Source organism: Manis pentadactyla, chromosome 10 (genome assembly GCF_030020395.1).
Source record: "Manis pentadactyla isolate mManPen7 chromosome 10, mManPen7.hap1, whole genome shotgun sequence".
NCBI lineage: Eukaryota > Metazoa > Chordata > Mammalia > Pholidota > Manidae > Manis > Manis pentadactyla.
Genome location: NC_080028.1, coordinates 9,222,356 through 9,235,069, shown reverse-complemented (window position 1 = coordinate 9,235,069; position 12,714 = coordinate 9,222,356).

Here is a 12,714-nt window from a genome sequence, read left to right as displayed (position 1 = left end):
TGCCTTGGTCCATATCCTTACCTAAATATTCCCTCTGTTCATGGAAATCTGTAATTCCCACCTTAGTTTCTACATCATTGATTGGATTAAATTTTTTTAAATTAAGTTATGATTGATATACACTCTTATGAAGGTTTCACATGAAAAAACAATGTGGTTACTACATTTACCCATATTATCAAGCCCCCACCCATACCCCAATGCACACATTGATTGGATTTTGTATTTCTTCACCACTTAAAATATAAAAGTGTCTAAAGACCTTTTGAACTTCATGATATTAATAGCTAATGTTTATTGAAGATTTACTATGTTCCAGGAATGGTTCTATGTGATTTTCATGTATTAATTCATTCAATTCTATCGATTCTTGAGGTAGGTACTATTATTTTCCCCATTTTACAGATAAAGGAACTAAAGCAAAGAGATTGGGTAATTTGTCCAGGATCACATGGGCAGTTAAAGAATGATCTGGGATTCCAAGCCCATGCTCTTATCTGATAGAACATTTTTTAAAATCCTAGTAGGACCACTTAACTCTCATAACTATTAAAATAATTCTGGCTCTCTCTCAGGACTCTGACACACAGACACACATACATTCACATGGGTCTGATGGCTGCTATTTAGACGTATTCCTGGGTGGTGTGTCTGTGATGCGCTAGCTCTAACAAGTTGATCTTTATGTTTTGGGAAATGGCCTTGCTTCTGAGTCTGAAGAGATATTGGGGAAATGGTTCACAGCAAAACGTAAACAGTGGGGATGTATCAGTAAGCATTTGCAATGGAACAAACACCCCTAAACTCAGTAGTTTAAAACAATACTCCTTTGTTCTTTATTAAAAATAGCTTTTTTGAGCCATAATTGACATATAAATTGTATATATTTGTGCAATTAATGAGTTTTGACATCTGCACAAACCTGTGAAACTGTCCTATTCAAGATAGTGAACATATCCATTACTTCCAAAAGTTTCCTCAGGTTTCTTGGTAATCCCTCCCTCCAGCCCATCCTCACCTTCCCCAAATCCCAGGCAATTTCTCATCTACTCTGTCATTATAGATAAGAGTGCATTTTCTAGAGTTTCACGTAAGAATTTTTATTTGCCTTCTTATATTCAGCATAATTATTTTGAGATTCATCCATGTTTTGTTTATCTTTTTAGTACTAAGTAATATCCTATTCTATTTGAACAGATATACCTCAACTTATCTATCCATTTGCCTGTTGATAGGTTAAAACAGCTTGTGTATGCTTTTGAGGCTCCGGCACTAGGTGGGTGGGGCCCATGTTTGCTCCACGTGTGTTTCATCCTCCTAGGACTGGCATGCTAGCCACAGAATATTATTCCTTCGGCAATGGCAGAAGCACAAGTGGGTAAGTCCCACTGCGCAAGCAGATTTCATATCTTCTTTCCAATATGACCAGAAACATCCCATTGGCTAATGCCTGTCACATGGCTAAGCCCACTATCAATAGGATGAGGACATTTACACCACCCACGGTGGGGAAGGAAGGGGCGGAAATATTAGCTGAACAATGCACCAAAATAATATCGCAAGAAGGCATTGTCCTCCTATCCCTGGACAATCCCCACCCTGACGTTCTCATTCTTTGAGTTTTGGCTATCTTCAGTACCTACATTTTATGCTCTTTGAAATGTCAGTAAAAAGCTACCAATCCCAGGCTTTCCTGGGTACCTAAAATCCAGCATCATCTATCACACGAATTACCAAACCAAGGAACCATGTTTACAAACTTTTAGGTGAATATGCCTTCCAACCCAGCTGGACTCATGCAAAATGTTGTTTGGGATGATAGCAAAATTAAGGTGATTTTGCACGTGCAAAAGATATACCAAGTTTAGCTCTAGGCAATATTGCAGGAAAAAGCTTTTCAACAATCTACTCCAGAAAAAGAGAAGGGAATCCAAAACAGATGATGCAAGTTAAGAATCAACCAGTAAAATGTATACTAAGTTCAAATAATTGATGTGACTGTTAATTTTAATATAAATTAAGATAAAACATTTATCGAGTGCTTGCCTTAAGCCAGGCATAGTTCTAAGTGTTTTCTGTAACTGAATCAACTCATATAATCCTCCTGATAACTCTTAATTCTATGAGGTAGGTATTATTATCATCCCAAATTTAAATATGAGTCAAAGTGCAGCTAAGTGACCTATTCAGGGTCATGCTTGAACCCAGGCAGTCTAACCCCAGGGCCTGGCTCTTAACTCTTGCAGTGTAATGCAATTGTTAAGAAAGAATTTCGGAAATGGAAACAGCATAATTATAAAACAAAAATCTTGGACTTCAATTCCAGTTGATTTTAATGAAATCTATGTGGAGGAATGAGGGAAAGGGGGAAAAAGTGTACTGAAGTTTAACCATTTTTAGGATAAAATTGTATACATATTGATGAATTCTTTTCTTAAGCAGAGAGAGATAATTGACATATAACATTATATTAGTTTTAGCTCTACAACTTGATACTTTGATATATTTATGTAATGGGAAATGATTCTATTTGAACATTTCAAAAATGCTAATGGCAAATTTTATTTATTCCAAAATGTGAATGACTTTATTCTGATAATAAGAACAAAATATGCTCACAGTAAAAACTTAAATAATACCTACAGTGTAAATAAGAAAGTAAAAATCACCTTAAATTCTATCTACCACCCAGTGATAATCTTTGGTGCAGTTTGGTGAATGGCCTTCTGGAAATCCTCTTTTTTTTTTTTTAATTAAATTAAATTTAATTAAATTTAATTAATTAATTATTTATTTTATTTTGGTATCATTAATCTACAATTACATGAAGAACATTATGTTTACTAGGCTCCCCCTTCACCAAGTCCCCCCCACATACCCCATTACAGTCACTGTCCATCAGCATAGTAAGATGCTATAAAATCACTACTTGTCTTCTCTGTGTTGCACAGCCCTTCCCTTGCCCCCCACACACATTATACATGCTAATGGTAATGCCCCCTTTCTTCCCACCCCTCTCTTATCCCTCCCTTCCCTTCCATCCTCCCCAGTCCCTTTCCCTTTCTTAATCCATTCTTGGGTCCTGTGAGTCTGCTGCTGTTTTTGTTGCTTCAGTTTTTCTTTGTTCTTATACTCCACATATGAGTGAAATCATTTGGTACTTGTCTTTCTCTACCTGGCTTATTTCACTGAGCATAATACCCTCTAGCTCCATCCATGTTGTTGCGAATGGTTGGAAATTCTCTTTATGCAAATACATACACATATGTCTGTCTGTCTATCTATCTATCTATCTATCTATCTATCTATCTATCTATCTATCTATCTAACTCTCTATCTCTATGTATGTATGTATGTATATATCTATCTATCTATCTATCTATTTATCTAGTTATTTATCTCTTTCCATGTCAATAAATATAGCTCTCCATTTTAATAGTACCTACTTCATAGAATTAAGATTCATTATGAGGATTATATGAGTTGATTCAGTTACAGAAAACACTTAGAACTGCGCCTGGCTTAAGGCAAGCACTTGATAAATGTTTTATCTTAATTTGTATTAAAATTAACAGTCACATCAATTATTTGAACTTACTATACATTTTACCGGTTGATTCTTAAATTGCATCTTCCGTTTTGGATTCCCTTCTCTTTTTCTGGAGTAGATTGTTGAAAAGCTTTTTCCTGCAATATTGCCTAGAGCTAAACTTGGTATATCTTTTGTACGTGCAAAATCACCTTAATTTTGCTATCATCCCAAACAACATTTTGCATGAGTCCAGCTGGGTTGGAAGGCATATTCACCTAGAAGTTTGTAAACATAGTTCCTCTATTTGGCAATTCGTGTTATAGATGATGCTGGATTTTAAGCACCCAGGAAAGCCTGGATTGCATCGTAGCCCACTGCGTGGATGTGCCGTTACTCATTTTTGCAATCCTAAATTGATGGATCCTTATGTTCCCAGTTTTTCTGAAATTACAAACAAGCTTAAGCATACGTCTTTTTGCACTTGCCCAATTGTCTTCTTAGAATGCGCCTAGTGGGCAGAGTTTAGAGAAAACTTACAAATCTTAGAGGGAGTATACTGCTGCTTTGGGCCCATTAAGTTCAGCCACAGATTCTCATGGCTCTGCTTCCTAAATGCCCTGAATGGAGAGGTTCATTCTGCTGGGTCCTAATGAGGGTGGAGCATAGTCTCCATACCCCCCACATGAAGCTGTCCTCCCTGGTCACTGACTCAGATAACCGGCCAGGGTGGAGCCTTTGCCGGTCTTCAGCTGGGGAATTTCCAAACCCTGAAATTGCCCTGTTTGGACAGACATAGTAATAGTTTGGCCATAAGAATCCTTTGCATCTGCCCTCTTTCCTGTCTGTCAGGGCAGCTCATGCATAATGTGTGTTTCACTCTGTGATGGGCTTGAGAACCCCTTTCTGAAGGCTGATGAAGGTGGTGGAGGGAACTGGGCCCAGAATGTTGCAAAAAAGCCCTTGGAGGCTGTGCCAAGACAGAGGCCTGGATTCCATGGTCTGCTGATTCTTATGTTTATTTAACAAGCCAGACAAGATGCTGGGGAGACCCAGGGAAACTAGAAACAGTCCCTGCCCGTGAAGATCTAGCTGTGCCGCAGAGGAGGCAGACCCATAAACAAGTCTCTGAGAGAGCTATAACGATAACGATAAACCCACTCTGCGTTTTGTGGACTGATAGGTGAGGATAGAAGGTGGGGAGAGGCTGCTCTAGCATCAGAGGCTGTAGAGAGAGCCTTTCTGGGGAGATCGGCCAAACTGTCTGTTTCCAGAGTCTACGGTAAGTCACTCAAACAGTGTTCTCAAGTGCCTACCATTTACCACTCTTCTGAGTGCAGGGGACCGATTTTTGTTATTACAGCTACAGGCGCTTTTATTATCATTGGAATAGTAATGTAATCACTGGAATGGGCTGATGATGATGTCAGCTTTCCTCTGGCATGATCAAGGCACTGGCCGTCTGGAAAGGCAGGACACTTGGACGCCCTTGGCCTGGGCAAGAGGGGCCCCATGCTTCAGACAGCCCCAAATCAGTTTTCCCAAAAATATCCTGGTTTTTCTAAATTCGGATCCAGGGCCCAACGTGCTTACATCCACAAATCTTTTTAAATTTAAAACAGTCCCTATTTTCCTAATGTGAATTGAAGGGACTAAACCACTGTCCTGTAGAACATTCTACCTTGTAGGTTTGTCTAATTGGTTCCTTGTCATGAGTTAGTTGCTGCTTTTATTGTGTTGTCATCTGGAACAAGTGGCCGAGAAACAAAAACAAAAAAATCTTTGAGCACAGAGAAGATGGGAATTATGGAATTACAAGTGTCATTTAATAGGAATTTCTAGAACATTTTACCAAGTAACTGGAGATATCACATTCTTCTCAACCATACCTGGGATGTTTATGAAAACTGACCATTGAGCTCACCATAAAGCAATCTCTGGTTATTGTACAAAAGTTGGGTTGAACAAGTAACATTTTCTTACCACCATGTAATTCCAGAGGAAGTCAGTGGCAAAAAATATACATAGAAATAAATAAACCTTCTTTAAATACTTCATGGGTAAAAAGGAAAGCATAATAGATTTTAGAATATGCTGAGAAGTGAACAATAATGAAAATTCCATGTATCAGGATGTATGAGAGACTGAAGTGAGATAAGAAGGCTGAAAATCAATAAACCACACAGTCAACATAAGAAGTTAGCAAGAGAACAGCTGAGTAAACTCAAAGAAACTAGGAAAAAGGAAATGTAAGAGATAAGATCAGAAATAAATGAAATAAAAAAAACAACCATAAAATTGGACTAACAAAGCCAAATTCTGGTTCTTTGCAAAGCTGATAAAACTGGCAAAGCTTTGGCAATTCTAATTAGGAAAACAGCTCTGGAGCTATCATAAACTGTGAAAGGAGCTGAAAGGAAACATGACTTTAGACAGAGAGTAAATTAAAAATATAATAAGAGGATTTTATGAGCAACTTTTTGCCAATAATTTTGGTAATTTAAATCAAATGCACATATATATTACAAGTAACAGACTTAGGCTCTAGAAGAAATAAGAAATGTGAACAATGTTGTAACCATTTAAAAAATCTAATTGGTGATCGAAAGTCTTCATATCGAAAAAACATCGGAACCAGGCTTTAAAAAAAAAAAACAGTATATCACCAAACATTGAAGGATTAAGTAATCGCAGTCTAACGCAAACTCTTCCAGAGAGCAGGAAAAATACCAGTACTCCCTAATTCATTTTTCATGAAATTGGCTTAACCTTTGTATCCAAACCGAAGACTTTTGGAGAAAGGGAAACACAAGCCAATCTTTTCCATAAATCAAATGTCAGTAAGCTGAATCCGACAACACGTAAAGATAATACATGACGACCAAGTTGGATTTGTCCCAGGAATGCATTAGGAAATCAAGAAACGTAATTCATCACATTAACAGAGAAAAGGGGAAAAACCACGTGATTATCTTAATGGGCGCCGAAAAAGTGTTTGATGAAATTCAACCTCCATTTATGATTAAAAAATTACAAGCAAGCCGAGACTATAAAGAAACCTCTTAACTTAATAAAGGATGTATATATATATATTTTTAAATCATTTAAGTAAACACCTTAGTGATGGATGAAATGCTAAGATCAGGAACAAGGCAAAGATGCCTACTTTCACCATTTTTATTCAACATTTAAGTGTAGGAGAGCCAGGATGAATGAATAAGGAGTATAAAATTGGAACAGAAGAAACAAAGCTGCCATTATTTACAGAAAATATGGTTACCTTCTCATATACAGCAACTGCTTAGAATTGTGCCTGGCACACAGTAGGCGGTCAAAAAATATTTCTTGAATGAGTGCATGCATGATTGGATGCAGAAAAGTGTGTTAAAATGATCCACTCTGAGAGCAATTTTGTCTGTTCGTAGTTCTGTCCATTTTTGCTTTATATATTTTGAAGCTATGTTGGCAAAGTTAGAATTTTTATATCTCCCCGTGAAATTTGTATCATCATGTTATGACTCACTTGATCTTTAGTTATTTTATTTAGTTACCTTTGCCCTGAAATCTTTTTCCCCTTCTGAGTATTAAAAAACGTACACCTGCTTTCTTTGGTCTGTATTTTTTCCAGTATATATTTTTCATCCTTTTATTTCCAAACTTGTTTTTATTTATATCAAATCTGTCAAATCCTTGCCTGTTTTTTATTGCTGTAACATTCACATAATGTAAAATGAACCATTTAAAGTGAACAAATCAGTGGTATTTCACGCACTCACAAAGTGGTGTAATCCTCACCTCTATCTAGTTCTAAAACATTTTCATCACCTAAAAAGGAGAACTCACACACATTAAGCAGTTTTCCCCGCACTCCCCTCTCTCCCCAGTCCCTGGCAACCTCTGATCTGCTTTCTGTCTTTATGGATTTACTGGTTCTGAATATTTCATATAAATGTGATCATACAATATGAGACTTTTTGTGTCTGGCTTCTTTCTCTTAGGATAATGTTTTCGGGTTCATCCATGTTATAACATGTATCAGTACTTAATTCCTTTTTAAGGCTAAATAATATTCCATTGTATGTATATTCTACAATTTGCTTATCCATTCATCCACTGATGAACATTTGGGTTGTTCCCACCTTTATGGGCAATTGTGAATAGTGCTGCTGTGAACACAGGTGCACATGTATTTGTTCAAACACCTATTTTCAGGTTTTTTTGGTAGGAACCTGGGAGTAGAATTGCTGGGTCATACGATAACTCTATGTTTATCTTTTTGAGGAACTGCAAAACTGCTTTACAACAGCTGAGCCATTTTACCTTCCCACAAGCAATGTATGAGTTTCAATTTCTCCGTCTCCTCACCAACGCTTGTTATTGTCTGTCTTTGATTATAGATATCTCGGTGGGTGTGTTGTGGTACCTTACTGTGATTTGATGTGCATTTCCCAAATGACTAATGATGTTGAGCCTCTTTTCATGGCCTTATTAACCTTTGGGTATCTCCTTTGGGGAAATGCCTTTTCAAGTTCTTTGCTTGTTTTTAAAATTGTATTACTTATCTTTTTATTACTGAGTTGTAAGAGTTCTTTACTTATCCGGATACTGGACAGAGTATAGAATGATGGGTTTGGAGCTGAGAGACAATAGCTTCAGATATATAATTTGGAAATATTTTCTCCCAGCCTGTGGGTTGTCTTCACTTTCTTGATAGTGTCCTTTGAAATACATAAATTTTAGATTTAGGTGAAGACCGATTTCTCTATTTTTTTTTGTTTGGCTGCTTGTGCTTTTGTGTCATATTAAGAAACCATTACCTAATCCTGTCATGAAAATACACCTGTGTTTATTTTACAGCTTTAGCTCTTCCTCCATTCTCTCTTTACCCTCCTTACCTCACACTTTCCCCAACTCCTTCACTCTTTGTCACCATCCTCTACATCAACCCCTTTATTCTCTCCTTCACACAATCTCCAAGCTCAACCAAAACATCCAGAGACTGGCTTGCTGCTTTCCACGTTTCCCCAGCTGTTCACAATGGTTTGGTTCCAAGGCCATGGATTTGCTTCTTTTCTGTTTATGTGATATAGGCGTTGTCTTGCCCATGGGTTTCAGCCCCGGGCAAGTTCGCTATGGATTCAGCGTGACCAAAGAAATTGACAGCAAAACATTCTTTGGGGTGAAAGGGTTTATTACCCGGCTTGTTCTCCCGCGGTAGGTCGAGCACTAGCGTCTCTGCCTCCGCCCAGAGCACTGGGCCGAGCTCTCTATAGAGTGCAATAATAGCTTATTGCCTAAAGGTGTGGAAGGGGTAGCCTAGCAACAGGCCAGTTACATCATCAGGTGGTTTAAGTTCAGTGAGGATCCTGGCCACAGGAACCCCAACTTCCCCACAGCATAATGACCCACTGCCTTGCCAGCATGCATGTGTGGCTCCTCCAACACCTCCAAAAGATCTTTGCCACTGCTTGCTGTGTCAGATGCTGGGAACTGACCCCAGCCAGTCTGGTCAAGCCAGCTCTCAGCTTTGCTTTGGTAGAAATTGGTAACTGTTAACGTTTGAGGTGGATGAGAGTGAGCTACTTGCTTCCCCTACCCAAATGCTGCCACGTATATAAATAGATGCTTATAAATCAAGAGTTACTAGCAAGTAGGTATAAAGCAGTTCTGTAGGCTAACAAAGCCTCAATTCTGTCCTTTCAGTTGCTGCAGCCATTACCTCACATAGAAGGTGCGGTAAGGTGGATGTGACACTACCCCAAAGACAGGGTTCCATTGCTCTTACGGTTGGCATCAGGCAAACTGAAATCTTCCTCATCATTGCCCGGATCCAAGGCTTTTTGGGCTCAAGTCTCAGGCAGCATTCCTAAGTGTACCGCCTACAGGGCTCTCCAGATTTCTGTATCCTATTTATAGGATGGAGAAGTGTCACTCAAATAAATTGACATTAAAAAACTGTTGTTTTAGAGACAACAGTAGGTCTTTAAAAATGCTAATGAACTTGATAAGCCTTTGCTGAGATTCATCAAGAGAGAGACAGAAACAATAATATCAATAATGAAAAAAGGAGGCCATAACTCCACATGCTGCAGGTATCCATAAGATAATGATGGGATACTATGAACAAATTTATACCAATATATTTGAAGTTTTATACTGGAAAATTTCCCAGAAAAATATAACTTACTAGTATTGACTCCAGACGATGCAGAAACTGTGCATAGTCCTACAAAGCATTAAATACATTGAATGAGTAGTGGATCAGTCAGGGTCTACTCAGAAAATAAAAACCACACCAGGTATTTGAGGAGAGAGTTTAATAGAATTGTTTATTAGGTATAAAGGCATTCACTGGGTAACTGAAAGAGTAAAAAGATCATTTGAAGATAGGCAGGTAGCGGCTTCGGGAAGAAGTTGGAATTATTAAATTGTAGTGACTTAGAGGAGGGGCCTCTTAAAGGTGAAGCTCGGACCTCTAATGAGGAAGTGTTGTCAGGCGGGTGCAGCTTGGAGGATGGGCCCCCAGGTTGGAAAGGGCCTTCTGAGGTGCGAGGGCAGGAAGGCTAGTGCTGCAGTCTCTTTTGTTCATAGTATCCCCTCGTCATCTTACGGATACCTGCAGCACGTGGAGTTATGGCCTCCTTTTTTCATTCTTGGTATTATGATTTTATTTGTCTTTCTCTTGATGAATCTCAGCAGAGGCTTATCAAGTTCATTAGTATTTTTAAAGACCTAACTGTTGGGGTGTGCGTGGCGGGTGTGATGAGGCTCCTGACAAGGATGGAAAGACTTCAGACTGATCCAGGTGCTGCCAGGTGACCCTCCCAGGAAAAGCAAAGCAACCCGTCATCAACCAGGGGGCGGATGAAAAGTGACCAGCTCCTTCTTGCCCTCTGGGCCACCTACTGTTCCCCCGGCGCCCCCTACTGGCCGAATAACACGGCGCCAGCCGGCCAAGCTCAGACATGGTTCGCAGTCCCAGCCCCCTCGCAGAGTAGAAGGGTGGTTTTAGAGCTGAGAAGCAATAGCTTAGAAGTCGCAGGGCCCACCTCACTGCTTCTCAACACTCGTAGTCACCATTATACATGTTTTTGGCTTTTACACAACAGGAAATCAATTCTACATTCCCATGTAATACAATGCAACTCTCCTTTATGCAAATAAAGAGATTCTCAGTCTGTCTCACCAATGAGAAGATGCAAAGTCCCCAAAAGGGATGTATCCATCTCTGGGCAATGCTAATAACCCCCACACATCCATTCACAGATCCCCCTGAATATTCTGTTACCTAGACACAAAACTGGCAAGTTAACCTCTAACAACACTTAACCTAAAATACTAATGGGAAGGCAGAGGGAGAAGAAAAAGCAGTCAGTTAACCCATACAAACTCACATGCATACCATATAGCAAGCAAGGAAGAAAACAGTCACGCTTGACACGGTCTTGGCTTCTGTTAACAGGTCAGGAGGCTGTAGTTGACATTTATGATTCTTTTTTCCACTCCTCATTCTGCACATCCTTTGCTCTCAACTGCTTAGAGTTCTTTACCTGACAGGGGGACCTAAACCTTCATTCCTGAAATCTCTGAGTTCTTAGTGGCCCTGTCTTTTTGACTGCTGAAGTTTTCCACTCATTTTTATAACTGGACATGGCAGTCCTAAGGGGCGTCCCAGAATATCCTCCGGGTTTCAGGTACGTACTCCCTGCCCCCACTGAGTAGGGGCAAATCAACTTCTCGTAATCAAGATCGGTCACCCAACGCAGCAGGATAACCCTTTTCTTCTCTTGGTTCAGTGGCAGGAAGCCCTCCAATGGCCAGTAGCAGTCCCAACTCCAAGTCAATGGCCCTCGGGCTGTGTCCTCTGGCAGAAGCCTTCCTCTCTCAGGAACCAAGACCTCCAGACTTGCAGAGCTCAGGCTGTGGGGACAGGAAGTCAAAATTCTGAGAGCAGGTTATTAGGTGTAATAGTGAGAGGAGCCCCTCCTATTTCTATCCCTTAATTCCTGGACTCATAATATGTTGGTGAGGGGAGAGAAAGCTCCATATACTGGTTTCTGACCTAAAGTATAAACCACATCCTGTAAGAGACAACTCCTTCCTTTCAAGTTCCCTTTCTGCCTGGAGGCCTGGAATATTTTCTCTCTATCCTCTAAGATCATGCATTTCATCAGGATGGGCCCTCACATGTGACTTTCTCATCAATCCAGAAAGAATGCAGCCCTTTAATCAGTTGATAGACACATTTTCCTCAGCTCAGGAAAATTTTCTCCTAGTATTTAATTATGACTTCTTCCCCATCTGTTCATGTTTGTCTCCATCTGGAAGAGCTATTATTTGTCCATTAGAACTCACTAAACCCTCATAAATCACCTTTTTTTGTGATATCTTTCTTCTTCTTGTTTTTGAAGTATTTCCTGCATACCATCTTCAGGTCACTAATTGGGTCTCAATAATCTTTGATTTACCTGCTGAATTTTTTTCATTGACAATCATGTCTTATGCTCCAAGAAGTCTTGTACGTGTGTATGTGTGTGCATGCGCACACTGCATCTTGCTTTTGGATCTCAGTTTTTAACGTAAGCAGATCTATTTCAGGCCTATTAGCTCCCTATTGCTACTATTACAAATTACTGCACTTTGGTACGTTAAAACAGCATGATCTGCTTATGTTACAGTTCTGGAAATCGGAAGTCCAGAATCAGTCTCACTGGGCCAAAACCAAGGTGTCAGCAGGGCTGGTTCCTCCCAGGGGCTCTATGGGGAGAGTCCACTTCCTGGCCTTTCCAGCTTCTCAAGGCCACCTGCGTTCCTTGGCTCACGGCCCCTTTCTCCATCTCAACACACATCACTCTAACCTCTGGGGCTGCTGTCACATCTCCTTTGTCTGACTCTGAACCTTTTGCCTCCCTCTTGTGATTACATTGGGCCCACCTGGATAATCCAGGAGACTCTCCTCTTTTAGAATTCTTAGCTTAATCACATCTGAAGAGTCCCTTTTGCTGTATCAGGTAACATATTCACAGGTTCTGAGATTAGGATGTGGGTGTTTTGGGGGGAGTGGGCCATTATTCAGCCTACCAGCCAGGCATGTGTTCTAACCGTTCGACTTGCTGATCCTCCCTCTGGCTGCAGGGACACCTCAGTTATCTTCCTCGGTCAGGCTGTTGGAATATTGTCAAGGG